Raw genomic sequence first — 11,102 nt, forward strand, 5'->3', positions numbered from 1 at the left:
AAAGAAAAAAGGGAGAGAATGTGATCAGGCAGGGGAGTAGAAAAAAAACATACACTAGAGATTTAGAGTATATTTTGATCTGTTAGAAGAAACTATCTCAAAATTTTAAAGAGAGAACAACTTATATATATATGCCAAAAATACGGGTAACTACTATGAAGGGATAGAATATGACTCTAAAAATGAAAAATAAAAATGTTTTTTTAAAAAAGGGATTGATAAGATGTTGGTTGAAAAAGGGAAAAAGAAAAACTCAAAAAAAAAAAACTAACTTTGAAAGACTAAAGAATCATGGGAAAAAAGCCATGGATTCTATGTGCAGTATCCTCCTGGTGCTGGAGTGCTGCCGTTCTCACTGATTGGTAAACTTGGTCTTGGCTGGTTCTTCTCGCTGATCTTCTGGAGGAAGGGCCTGTTGCCGTGGTTCCCAAATGTCTTTGCCGGAAGCGGAATTGCCCCGCCCTTGCCCAGTCCGGGCTAAGTAATCTGCTCGGGTTTGCTCTCCGGAGCTTTTGTTCCCTGCAAGCTTTCGGTACAGCTTTGGAGGCGGAGAGTGAAAATGGTGGCCTCCCAATCTCCGCCCCGGAGGAGCCGAGAACTCGGGGTCCCGCTCCTCAGTGAGCCCCCAGAGAAAAGCAGTCAGTCACTCCCGTCTCCCCGGTCTCCGGCCGCACTCCGTGCTCACCCGGCCTATGACCGCGCGTTTCTATCTCTGGCACCCGACCCCGGGTGGAGTCTCCAAGCCCAGCAGATCCCTGCCGTGCACTCCCGCACCTCTCCCCCCGGGGGAAGAAGGTGAGTCTCCCCGGATCTGCCGCTTGTTGGGTCCCTGCTGGAGGAGCAGTGGCCCGACTGTGCCGCGGATCACGGTTTATGGCAACCCCTAGCTGAGAGCCCGCGCCTGGGCTCCGTCTCTGCAGCCGGCTTCCCTGCTCCGATACCTGGGAGCTCTGCTGCACTCAGGCACCCCCGGTCTTTCTGTGACCCCGAGGGTCCTGAGACCACACTGTCCCGCGAGGTTTCCACCCCCCACTTCGCCACCAGAGTGACGTCCCTCAGCGGAGCCGACTTCTAAAAGTTCCGATTTTGTGCTCCGTAGCTCTATCACTTGCCAGAAGCGACCGACGGAGGCCCCTCCCCCGCCGTCTATCCTCCCGAATATCGCCTCGGATTCACTTCTCCGCACGTCCTACCTTCCAGAAAGTGGTCGCTTTTCTGTTCAGAGAGTTGTTGCTATTCTTTTCTTTGATCTCCTGTTGAGTTTGTAGGTGTTCAGAATGGTTTGATCCCTATCCAGCTGAATTCCTGAGAGGAGACGAAATCCAGGTCTCCTACTCCTCCGCCGTCTTGCTCCGCCCCCCCACAGCTTTTTATTGTTACAACCAAAGACGTAGATCTCCTTTGAGCTTTACAGCACTTGGAATAAGTGTTTCCTCTATATAATGTTATTGGAAAAATACAGAATTATATTTTGAAAATGTGAATGCAAAATGTATCCTAAATTTTTTTCTTTTTTACTCTCATGTATTAATAGACCAAACTAAGTAAGAATTAAATATTGAAACAAGTGTACTTTTTTTCTGAAAAAATAAAGAGGAGTAGAAAAAAAACTAATGGTGTTTGAGTATTATAGAATAGGTAACACTTCCACTGGAAACAACTTGAGGAAAATGGACAAAATTTAAATACATCTCCCTGAAGACACTGGAGAAATAGCAAGCCAGTAAAAATCTGGGCCAAGATCTGGGAGAAAAAAGAAACAGAGAAGTGAGCCACATTTCAGGTAGCTGAAACATATACTTTCTAGAAGGAAAAGATGAGAGGTTGGGTAGGACATTTGACAGATTCATGGACTAAAAGAGCAGACACTAGGGCAGAGCACATCAAGTAGGGATTCCAAAGAGCTCTGTCCAAGAAGTAAATATAAACCAGAAGGATTAACACAGACACAAGGACTGGATCTGAACTCAGAATTACCTGTCATGGATTGCTAATGCCTCTAGCTGCCTGACAGAGCTAAGCATAGTAGATCCTCTCTGAGGAAAGAAGACATCATCATACACTTTGAATTATGTCCACAATTTCCCCATGGATAATAATAGCAGATTAAACACATACAAAGAGAAAACTGTTGGACTGAAAGATAAGTCAGAAGAAAATTCCAGAGTGAAGCAGGAAGAGAAAATAAAATGAAAATTTCAAAAGGGAAAGTGAGATATGTAGAAGATATAGTGGGAAGATCCAATGTTGGAATTGTAAAATCGGAATTAAAATTGGAATCCTAGAATAAAAATGGAGGAGAGAATAGAGCAAAGGCAATGATGGCTGAGAATGCTCCAAAAGTACTAGAAGACCTCAAGCCAAAGATTCAGGAAGATCTACAAACTCCAGTTACAGAGAAAACTATATCTTGTTATATCATAAATATCAATGAAATAAAAAAAAAGAGAGAAAAAAATAATAAAAAATTCCTAGAGGGGGAAGAAAAAACAGATTAATCTCAGAGCACCAATTAGATCAACAAGGGTCTTCTCAATAGAAAGAATGGAAGCCAGATACAATGAAATAATATCTTCAAGTGGAAAAGAAAAAAAAATGCCAACGTAAATTTCTAGAACCATCATACAAGAATATGTGACATAAGGTCATAAACAGTTTAAAAAAAAAAAAAAAAACTAGAAGAAATTTGTGACCAGGAGACTCAGGCTAAAGAAAATATTTTTAAAATGTTTTTTAGGAAAAAAAAATATTTCTTTGGGCAGAAGGAAACATTCACAGATAGTGACTTGGAGATAAAAGAAAGAATGAATAACAAAGAAAAGAGGATATTTATAATTATATCTAAGTGAACATTTAACAACAATAAAAGTATCATGCAGGGTTGTAAATATGTATAAAATTGTAATGACAATATAATGACAATAGCATATATAAGTCAGAATGAGAAAATGTCAATTTAAGATGCACAAAGGTCTCTGCAGTGTTTGGGAAGAGATAAAAAGACCATTCCAGATAAATTATCAGAAGTAATAAATACTTTAGCAAGGTTGTTTAATCATAAATCATTGTGTTCTTATATATTAGCAACAAACAAGAAATAATGTTAAAAATTTTTACCATCTATAATCACACCAGAAAATATCAAACATTTAGAAAAGTTTAACAAAGATGTGCAAGATTTCTATACAGAAAACCCTAAAATGTTATTACTACAAATTAAAGAAGACCTATATAAATGGAGATAAAATATATCAGATGGGAAAAATTATAATAATGTGCCTTTTCCCCAAATTAACTAAGGCATTCCTAATAAAGAGACAAACCATTTTCTAGGTGAAAATTAATGATCTGATTATAAAAGTTATAAGGAAATAAAGGACCCAAAATAATCAAGTCAATAGTAAATATTAATAGTAAATAGTAAATAGTAAATTAGTAAATAGTAAAGTCGATAGAATAGTAAATGAATTAGAGCAGACACTTCATCTACTTATCATGAGATAAAGTAAAGATGGATAAATAAATACATGGTACAGAATATAAAGTCCAAAAGCAGATCTGTGCACATACAAAAAAATTTATGACAAATGTGTTGCTGCAAAGCAATGGTGTTATAGAAAATAATAAAACCTGACCCATACTTCACACCACTCACAAAAGTCAGGTGGACTGTGGGTCTCAATGTAAAAAAGTACATTTTTGTAACATACTGTAATGTATAACAAGCTTGCACCTAAAATGTATAAATAATTCAAATAAATTAATGACAGATAATTAACAAAAAAGACTTGTACAAGTAGTTCACAAAAGAGGATCTCCAAATAACCAATAAGGAAAGGTGCTCCATCTCACTAGTACTCAGAAAATGGAAGTTAAAACCAAAAAATATCACCTAACACCCAGGAGTGACTTCCATGTGAAATGCTAGCAAGGTTGTGGGGCAAAAGGAACCCTCGTGCATTACTGGTATGAATGTGAATTGGTAAAACCACTTTGGAAAACAACTTGGCATAATCATTAAGCTTGAACATTCACAATTACACTTCCAGGTAAACACTCAACATTTGCGTGTGCATATATTCACAAACAAGTACAAGAATGTTCATAGTAGCATTAGTCATAAATCTACATCTGCAGTAGAGTGGATAAACAAATGTGGTATACTTGCACAGTAGTATAGCAATGAAAATAAATGAACGGCAGTGACATGGACGGATTTCATAAGCATAATGTTCAGTTAAAGAAGACAGTCACAAATTAATTAAAACTCTATTATCCCATTAAATAAGGTTTAAAAACACAAAATTATACTGTGACAAGATAGTGGTTTTCTTTGAGAAGGAGGGAGGTGAGGAAATTAGGAGAAGTCATTGTGAGGATTTTGTGGTTCTACTTTTTGACCTAATTGCAGTTATAAGATTATTCACTTTCTGATAATTCTCTTAGCTCTACATTTATATTTTAAGTAATATTCTATATGTGCTCATACAGAAAAGTTTTAAAAGTTATCATTAAAGTAAAAAAGAAATAACAATCTATGCTTCTGTATAAAAAAATAAAGCATGAGAAAAATTCTAACCATTCCTAGGAATGTTTTGCTTAATTGGAGTCTCTTAGAAGTCTTTAAAACTGGAGTTTGACAATTTACTTAGAATTCTCACATATTTTTTTTAATGAATTGGGATCTATTTTCTTTAAGGACATTCAGCCAGATATTTTTGGCACATCCCAAATACTTCAGTAACACATGTATATTTATTTTGTTTGAACAGAAATTGGATTAAAAAAATGAAAATCTTTTCTTCATTGAAATTCCTGCTTGAGTCACTGGTTTAATTTCAGTAATTAGATTATGATGATATAACATTTGCTTTGTTAAATATTTTTGAGAGAATTTTCCTAGATCCCAACTTTTAAATGATTAAGGATTATCAATCTAGGGCAGGTTTAAAAGTTAAGTTCAGTAAAAATTTCTTACATTATTCCCAAACGCTTATATAGAAGGCCAATATCTTTTCAGATTTCAATAAAAAAAAAAAAATTCAAAGACTAATATAAGTTTCTACTTATTTTAAAAATCCATTTTCAGTATTTCCTGAAATTCTACCATAGATCCCTTCTGGGTCTTACAGAAGTAGATGACACATTAAATAGAAATACACTGACTATAGTAAATACATTTTTTATTTTAATGGTTAAAGCAGAAAGAAAATGCCATGTAATCTCGTATCTAGGTAACAAGTTGCAGGAGGGAGAGGATCCCCCCTCCTTGCATTGTTTCTCTTTGTCCCTCTGTATCCCTTTTAATTCGGCCTCCTTTTTCTTAGAAAGCCTTACTCATGCATGTTTTCAGGTTTGGCTTCATCCTATAGATTGTAGGTGCCAAAGAATCTGAGTACTCATTTTATAAATTTTATACTCATTTATAAATTTTATAAACTCATTCATTAAAAAGTATGAGATCTTGTCATTTACGACAACTTGGATGGACCTAGAGGATATAATTCTAAGTGAGGTAAGTCAGATAGAGAAAAACAAATACCATATGATTCACTTATATGTGGAATCTAAAAACAAAACAAATGAACAAACGAACAATGCAGAAACAGACACATTAAGTACAGAGAACAAACTAATGGTTGCCAGAGGAGAAGGGGGTAGGGGATGCACAAAATGGCTGAAGGAGAGTGGGAGGTACAAACTTCCAGTTATGGAGTAAATAAGTCACTGGGATGAAAGATACAGCACAGGGAATATAGTCAATAGTATTATAATAGCGTTGTATGATGACAGATGGCAGCTACAGTTATGGTGAGCATAGCATAATGTAGAGCAAGTTGTCAAGTCATTATGTTGTACATCTGAAACTAATGTGACAATGTGTGTCAACTATACTTTAATAAAAATTTAAATATAATTCTGGATCAAGAAGGACTATTTATCATGGATCCAGGGCTTTCTAAGAAATCCAGTAGATTGAAATAGTGGATGACATACAATGAGCCTAATGAGAATAATTTATTTTCTTTTTTCTCTTTTCTGACTTTCAAGAACAATCTATATTTGGGGTTTGGTCATTTTGTGAAAATCTTGAGCACCTGCCTATGAACCAATAAATTAATTCAAAAGATCATCATTGCTTACCTGACATATAAGAGAATGAGGGTAACAATATTTGACAGAAATTAATAATGTTTGACAGTTGATAAAGGAATGATACAGTCAATGTGTGAGTCAAAGTTTTCCAAAGGAAAGAGATAACTTACAGACCCTCTCAAGGAAAGCCAAATGGAGGTGTTTGAACTGTCCACTGAAAATGTACTGGATTTGGACAGGAAAAACAGGAAGAAAATATATCAAATGGGGGCTGTAACAGAACAAAAGTCTTTGGGCAGAATGTGGGAGCATATGCTTGGAGGAGAGAAAAAGAGTTAGATGCAACAACTATCACGAAGCCTCCATGCTGGGGACTTTTGTGATCTAAACTGAGGAGGACAGGTTGGTGCTACACCTGGAAACAAGGTGAAGGAGCCTGAATCCCATGCTGCAAAGGCCAGTCATCAAAGTGTCTGGATCTGGGTAACGGCTTCATGAAAATGGTATTGCTCAGCTACTAATATGGCAGCAAAGTGCAGGAAAGCAGAGGCACATTCCTGACACCAAAGATTTCTGGGTGTTGGATGAAACAATTTTAGGGCCTTGGATTAGGAATTTGGTGGCCTCCAATCCCAATATGTTTTTAGAGACCTGCATAAAGCACTGTTCATCAGGAACATACGGCCCATTAGTATAGGCACATCAAAGAGAGAGTGGCATAGACTCTAAAGGCGGGCACTGTGGACATTATTTGTCATCCCAACTATGTACTTGCCTGTTTTGTAAGAACCCTTATAACATTAACATGTAAAAGTATGGAAAATGATCATTTAAAATAAAGCATAAAAGACTAGTTTTTAAAATCATTGTCAAAAAATGTATTGGGGTTCCCATTTCTTAGGAAACTTGGGGATTAATCAGGATCCTTTCTAGCTTTACTATGCAAATTTGGTGAAATTATTATTATTCTTGAACATCGGTTTTCCTAAACTTTAACTTGGGCTAATTTATTTGTCCACTACCAGCCTCCAATGGACATTAGTGAAAAATGTTTAAAACAAGGTGTTATAAATTATAATATAGCATGCTGCTGTGGTTAGAAGTTATAGTAATGCAGTCTTACTTCATTTTCTCTCAAGTTTAAAGGGGTTGATTTTTCCCAAAAACCAAGTGTTGAATCATGGTAGGAACTGAATAATTACTTGTTGATATGATCTTAGTCATTTCTTTATTGTCTTTAAAACACACTTACGGAACACAGCTCCCTCTTTCTAGGTAAAAGTGTACTCCACTTCCTCCCAGGTACAATGGGGTTTTATGTGGATTTAAAAAAAATACATATTTTAGTACATTAAATATTTGAATATATAATATTATTAATTTTTAATAAAATCTCTTTTACAGAAATTATTCAATTACACTTCACTACATACTTAGTAATGATTGTCAGATTTTCTTTCCTCAATTCAATAACCATTCAGTTTTCAAACTGCTGAGTGGGTTAGGCACTGGGATACATATATGAATCCAAGACAACCCCTACTCTTAAAACCCTCCAATAAGCCATTAGGAGCCCAATAGTCCAGGAGAACAATGTCATAAATTTTCTAATATGCAAAGATTTGGTCAGCTGCTAGAGAATCTATTCTCAGACCCCTCAGAATATGCCTCATTCCTGATCCCACATATTTTAGTTAATGAGAGCTAATCAGTGCTTAATGTAGGTACTATTCTAGGCTTTTTGTTTATACTAACTCATACAATCCTCTCAAAAACCAACCAAATAGATATTATTAATATCTCTTTTTTTCAAAGTGGTTAAATAAGTTGCCCTGGGTCACACTGCTAGAAAGTTTCAGTTGGGACTTAGGTTCCAACAGTCTGGCTCCAGCGTCTGTGTTTTTAAATTCTGTACATACTGATTCCCATTAAACACTCCTTTACTAATAGACTATGTGACATCATAGGGGGAACATCGTTGAAACATGAAGGGCCAATGAGAAATCCCAGGGGACCAGACACTCCTTGTTTCTCTCCTTGATGCCAGGCCAAGCCCCACACCTAGTTCATGCCAATTGCTGAGTGAATATTCATAACTTGGTTTTATGTGTGTTCCCTTCCCTGTAGCCTGCAACCCCATGTTACCCTGGGGATGGACTAAGATAGCTGCCTATGGGAAACCCCAGCAAGGGGCTTTCTACAAAGTCCCCAGTGGGCAGGACAAGGGCAAGGAGGGTAAAGCACAAACATTCATGAACATCTCCTGAAATTTTGTACTCTATATGCCTTGCTTGCTTCCCAAAACCAGGCTTGCTTCCGCACATTGTCCTGCAGACTCTCGTGGCTGCCCCATGTTTACCAACAGGCTGAAGTACAGGTGGAAACAATCACATTAAATCCTCCATCATGGGGGCACCTGGGTGGCTCAGTCATTAAGCGTCTGCCTTCGGCTCAGGTCATGATCCCAGGGTCCTGGGATCGAGCCCCGCATCGGGCTCCCTGCTCGGCGGGAAGCCTGCTTCTCCCTCTGCCTGCCACTCCCCCTGCTTGTGTTCCCTCTCTCTCACTGTGTCTCTGTCAAATAAATGAATAAAATCTTTAAATAAATAAATAAATAAATAAATCCTCCATCATGGACTCTGCCTGGTCCAAATAAACCTCCAGAGCATTTGTTCTTAATTAACCCTTTTTTTGAGAATTCTATCAGGCTACAGAATTCTTCAATCCAGTCAACTGATCAAAATCTCATTAATTCAAAACACTTGTGGAAAGGAAAACAAATTAGTGTAATATTTAATTTTAAAATAAATTTTAAACAATGAGGCTTATGCCACTTTTTATGAATAGGCCAATTAGAATAATTTTAAACTACAAGTTCTTTAAAAAAAGTTACTATTGAAGTATAGTTGACATACACTATAAAGTGACATACAATACAAACCACTTTGAAGGTTGGAGGTTTGTAACTGACTGATATGGAACGCTTGGCTTATATCTTGCCAGAACTTGGTAGGTGGTAGGAAGAAGACATTGCACTACATTCTGAGGGGCTGATGGCTCTATGCACAGTTTAAATATTATCCCCCACATCTGTAGTATCTATTTTTTCCAGATGTGTTTGGGATATTTTCTACCATATAAATACTTCATTTTTTTTATTTTTTATTTATTTTATTTTTTTTTTTTAAAGATTTTATTTATTTGACAGAGAGAACACAAGCAGGGGGAGAGAGAGGGAGAAGCAGGCTCCCTGCTGAGCAAGGAGCCCGATGTGGGACTTGATCCCAGGACCCTGGGATCATGACCTGAGCCGAAGGCAGCCGCTTAACCGACTGAGCCACCCAGGCGTCCCTATAAATACTTCAAAGAAAGACAAAGATTGCACTTAGAAAACAGTTGCCCCTGAGTGGTTCTGTGGTAGAGGATTCAGGAAGACCATTCTAAGGGGTTGCATTTTCCTATGGAAGCACTGCATCCTCCATACACACCTCATCCAGCTTTCTGATGAGGCTGCATGAAAATGCAGTAAGGGATCCTCATGGCAGCACACTAATGGCCACAACAGCGACTTTCAAGACCAAGGCAGGCCATGGGCATTTAATTCCACTGAGAGAAAACTACCCTTGTGTTCTGAGCAGACCTTTTGCTCATATCACCTGGAGCGTGGAAGTTTGAATCCCTGTGTTAAAAGCAGAAAAATAATTTTATCCAATTCAACACAGGGCACATTTCTTGGTTGTAGAAACCATTCCTTAATCATAAGCCTATGTACTTGCTGGATCTTACTGCCCAGCGAGATGAGTGCCTCTGGTGATTATAGGGATATTTGTCACACCTCTTGCAACAAAGGATAAAGTGGCACTGCATAAAAATGGACCTGATTGGTGTCTTAAATATTCAGGCTTTTGTCTATACTTGGCATGTCCCAGTGGTTCTTAGAGGCTGGGGTGGAGAGGAGGGAAGTTGACACTTGACTCATGGTTCACTTACCCAGGGACTATTGCTGCATGCCTAGGACATGTGAGGCATTACACAAGGTGGGGAAGGAGCTAGGGGTAAACCATGGCCAGGACAGGTCCCTCCTAGTGGAGATGTATCCGTGAGGAGGGAGGTACAGCAGAGCTAGAAGAAGGTCAGTGCAGTCTTATGGGAATGCAGAGTAGCCACTTAACTGAGCCTGGGTTAGCAGTGTATAGGTGTGTAGGCCAGGATCAAAAAGCCTTCCCAGAGGAAGTGACATCTAAATTAAACTAAAGAATGAGTTGGAGGTGACCAGGTGAAGGGGAGGCAGGTGACTGTGGGTCACAGGCATTCCAGTCAGAGACAACAGTTGGAGAGAATAGACCTTCCCTGGGCTTCACGAATGCCCTCACAGGACTAAAGCGAACTGCGACCTACTTGTCATTGTTCAACATATACTGACAGGAGAAAGCCAAGATGGGAGGTTCCAGCTCTGCCTCTATTTAGCATTTTCAACCCAGGGTTTGTGGTCTTTAGAATACTTTACAATTTACAAAGCACTTTTATTTATTACCTCAATCACAATATATGGCACTCAGCAGGAATGCAAAGGTAACACGAAAGCAGTGCACAAATTAAAATACATATAGTTGTAAGTTAAGAAAACCTCAGCAAGGACAGACAGGAGAGCAGAACATACCTTCTCCTCAGTCTTTAGACAGTTGAAATAAAGACAACAATGAAACCCAGGCCAGGGTAACCTTAACCAGATAGTATCAGGAGAAGATGACCTTGTTTCAAGAGGCATCACTAACTGAGGGTGGGGCAACTTCTTGGACCATCAAGGCTGACTCCAGAAGTGGGGAGAAGGTCTCTTACTTCTGGGAGGGGAATAGCACCACTTCCTCAGATCTTCCTCCTCCTTCTTCTTCACTTCTCTCCTCCCTTCCTTCTTTCCTTCCTTCCTTTCCTTCCTTCCTTCCTCCCTTCCTTCCTTCCCTTCCTTCCTTCCTTCCTTCCTTCCTTCCTTCCTTCCTTCCTTCCTT

General features: G+C 38.4%; 1 protein-coding gene across 2 annotated transcripts in view; it reads right to left on the reverse strand.

Annotated features, from left to right (window-relative positions):
- The window catches only part of GABRB3 (gamma-aminobutyric acid type A receptor subunit beta3), a 247,352-nt gene that overhangs the window by 34,134 nt on the left and 202,116 nt on the right, over positions 1 to 11,102 (reverse strand). The window lies entirely within an intron of this gene.

The sequence above is a fragment of the Phoca vitulina genome, unplaced genomic scaffold, assembly GCF_004348235.1.
Source record: "Phoca vitulina isolate PV1807 unplaced genomic scaffold, GSC_HSeal_1.0 scaffold84, whole genome shotgun sequence".
In the NCBI taxonomy this organism is placed as follows: domain Eukaryota; kingdom Metazoa; phylum Chordata; class Mammalia; order Carnivora; family Phocidae; genus Phoca; species Phoca vitulina.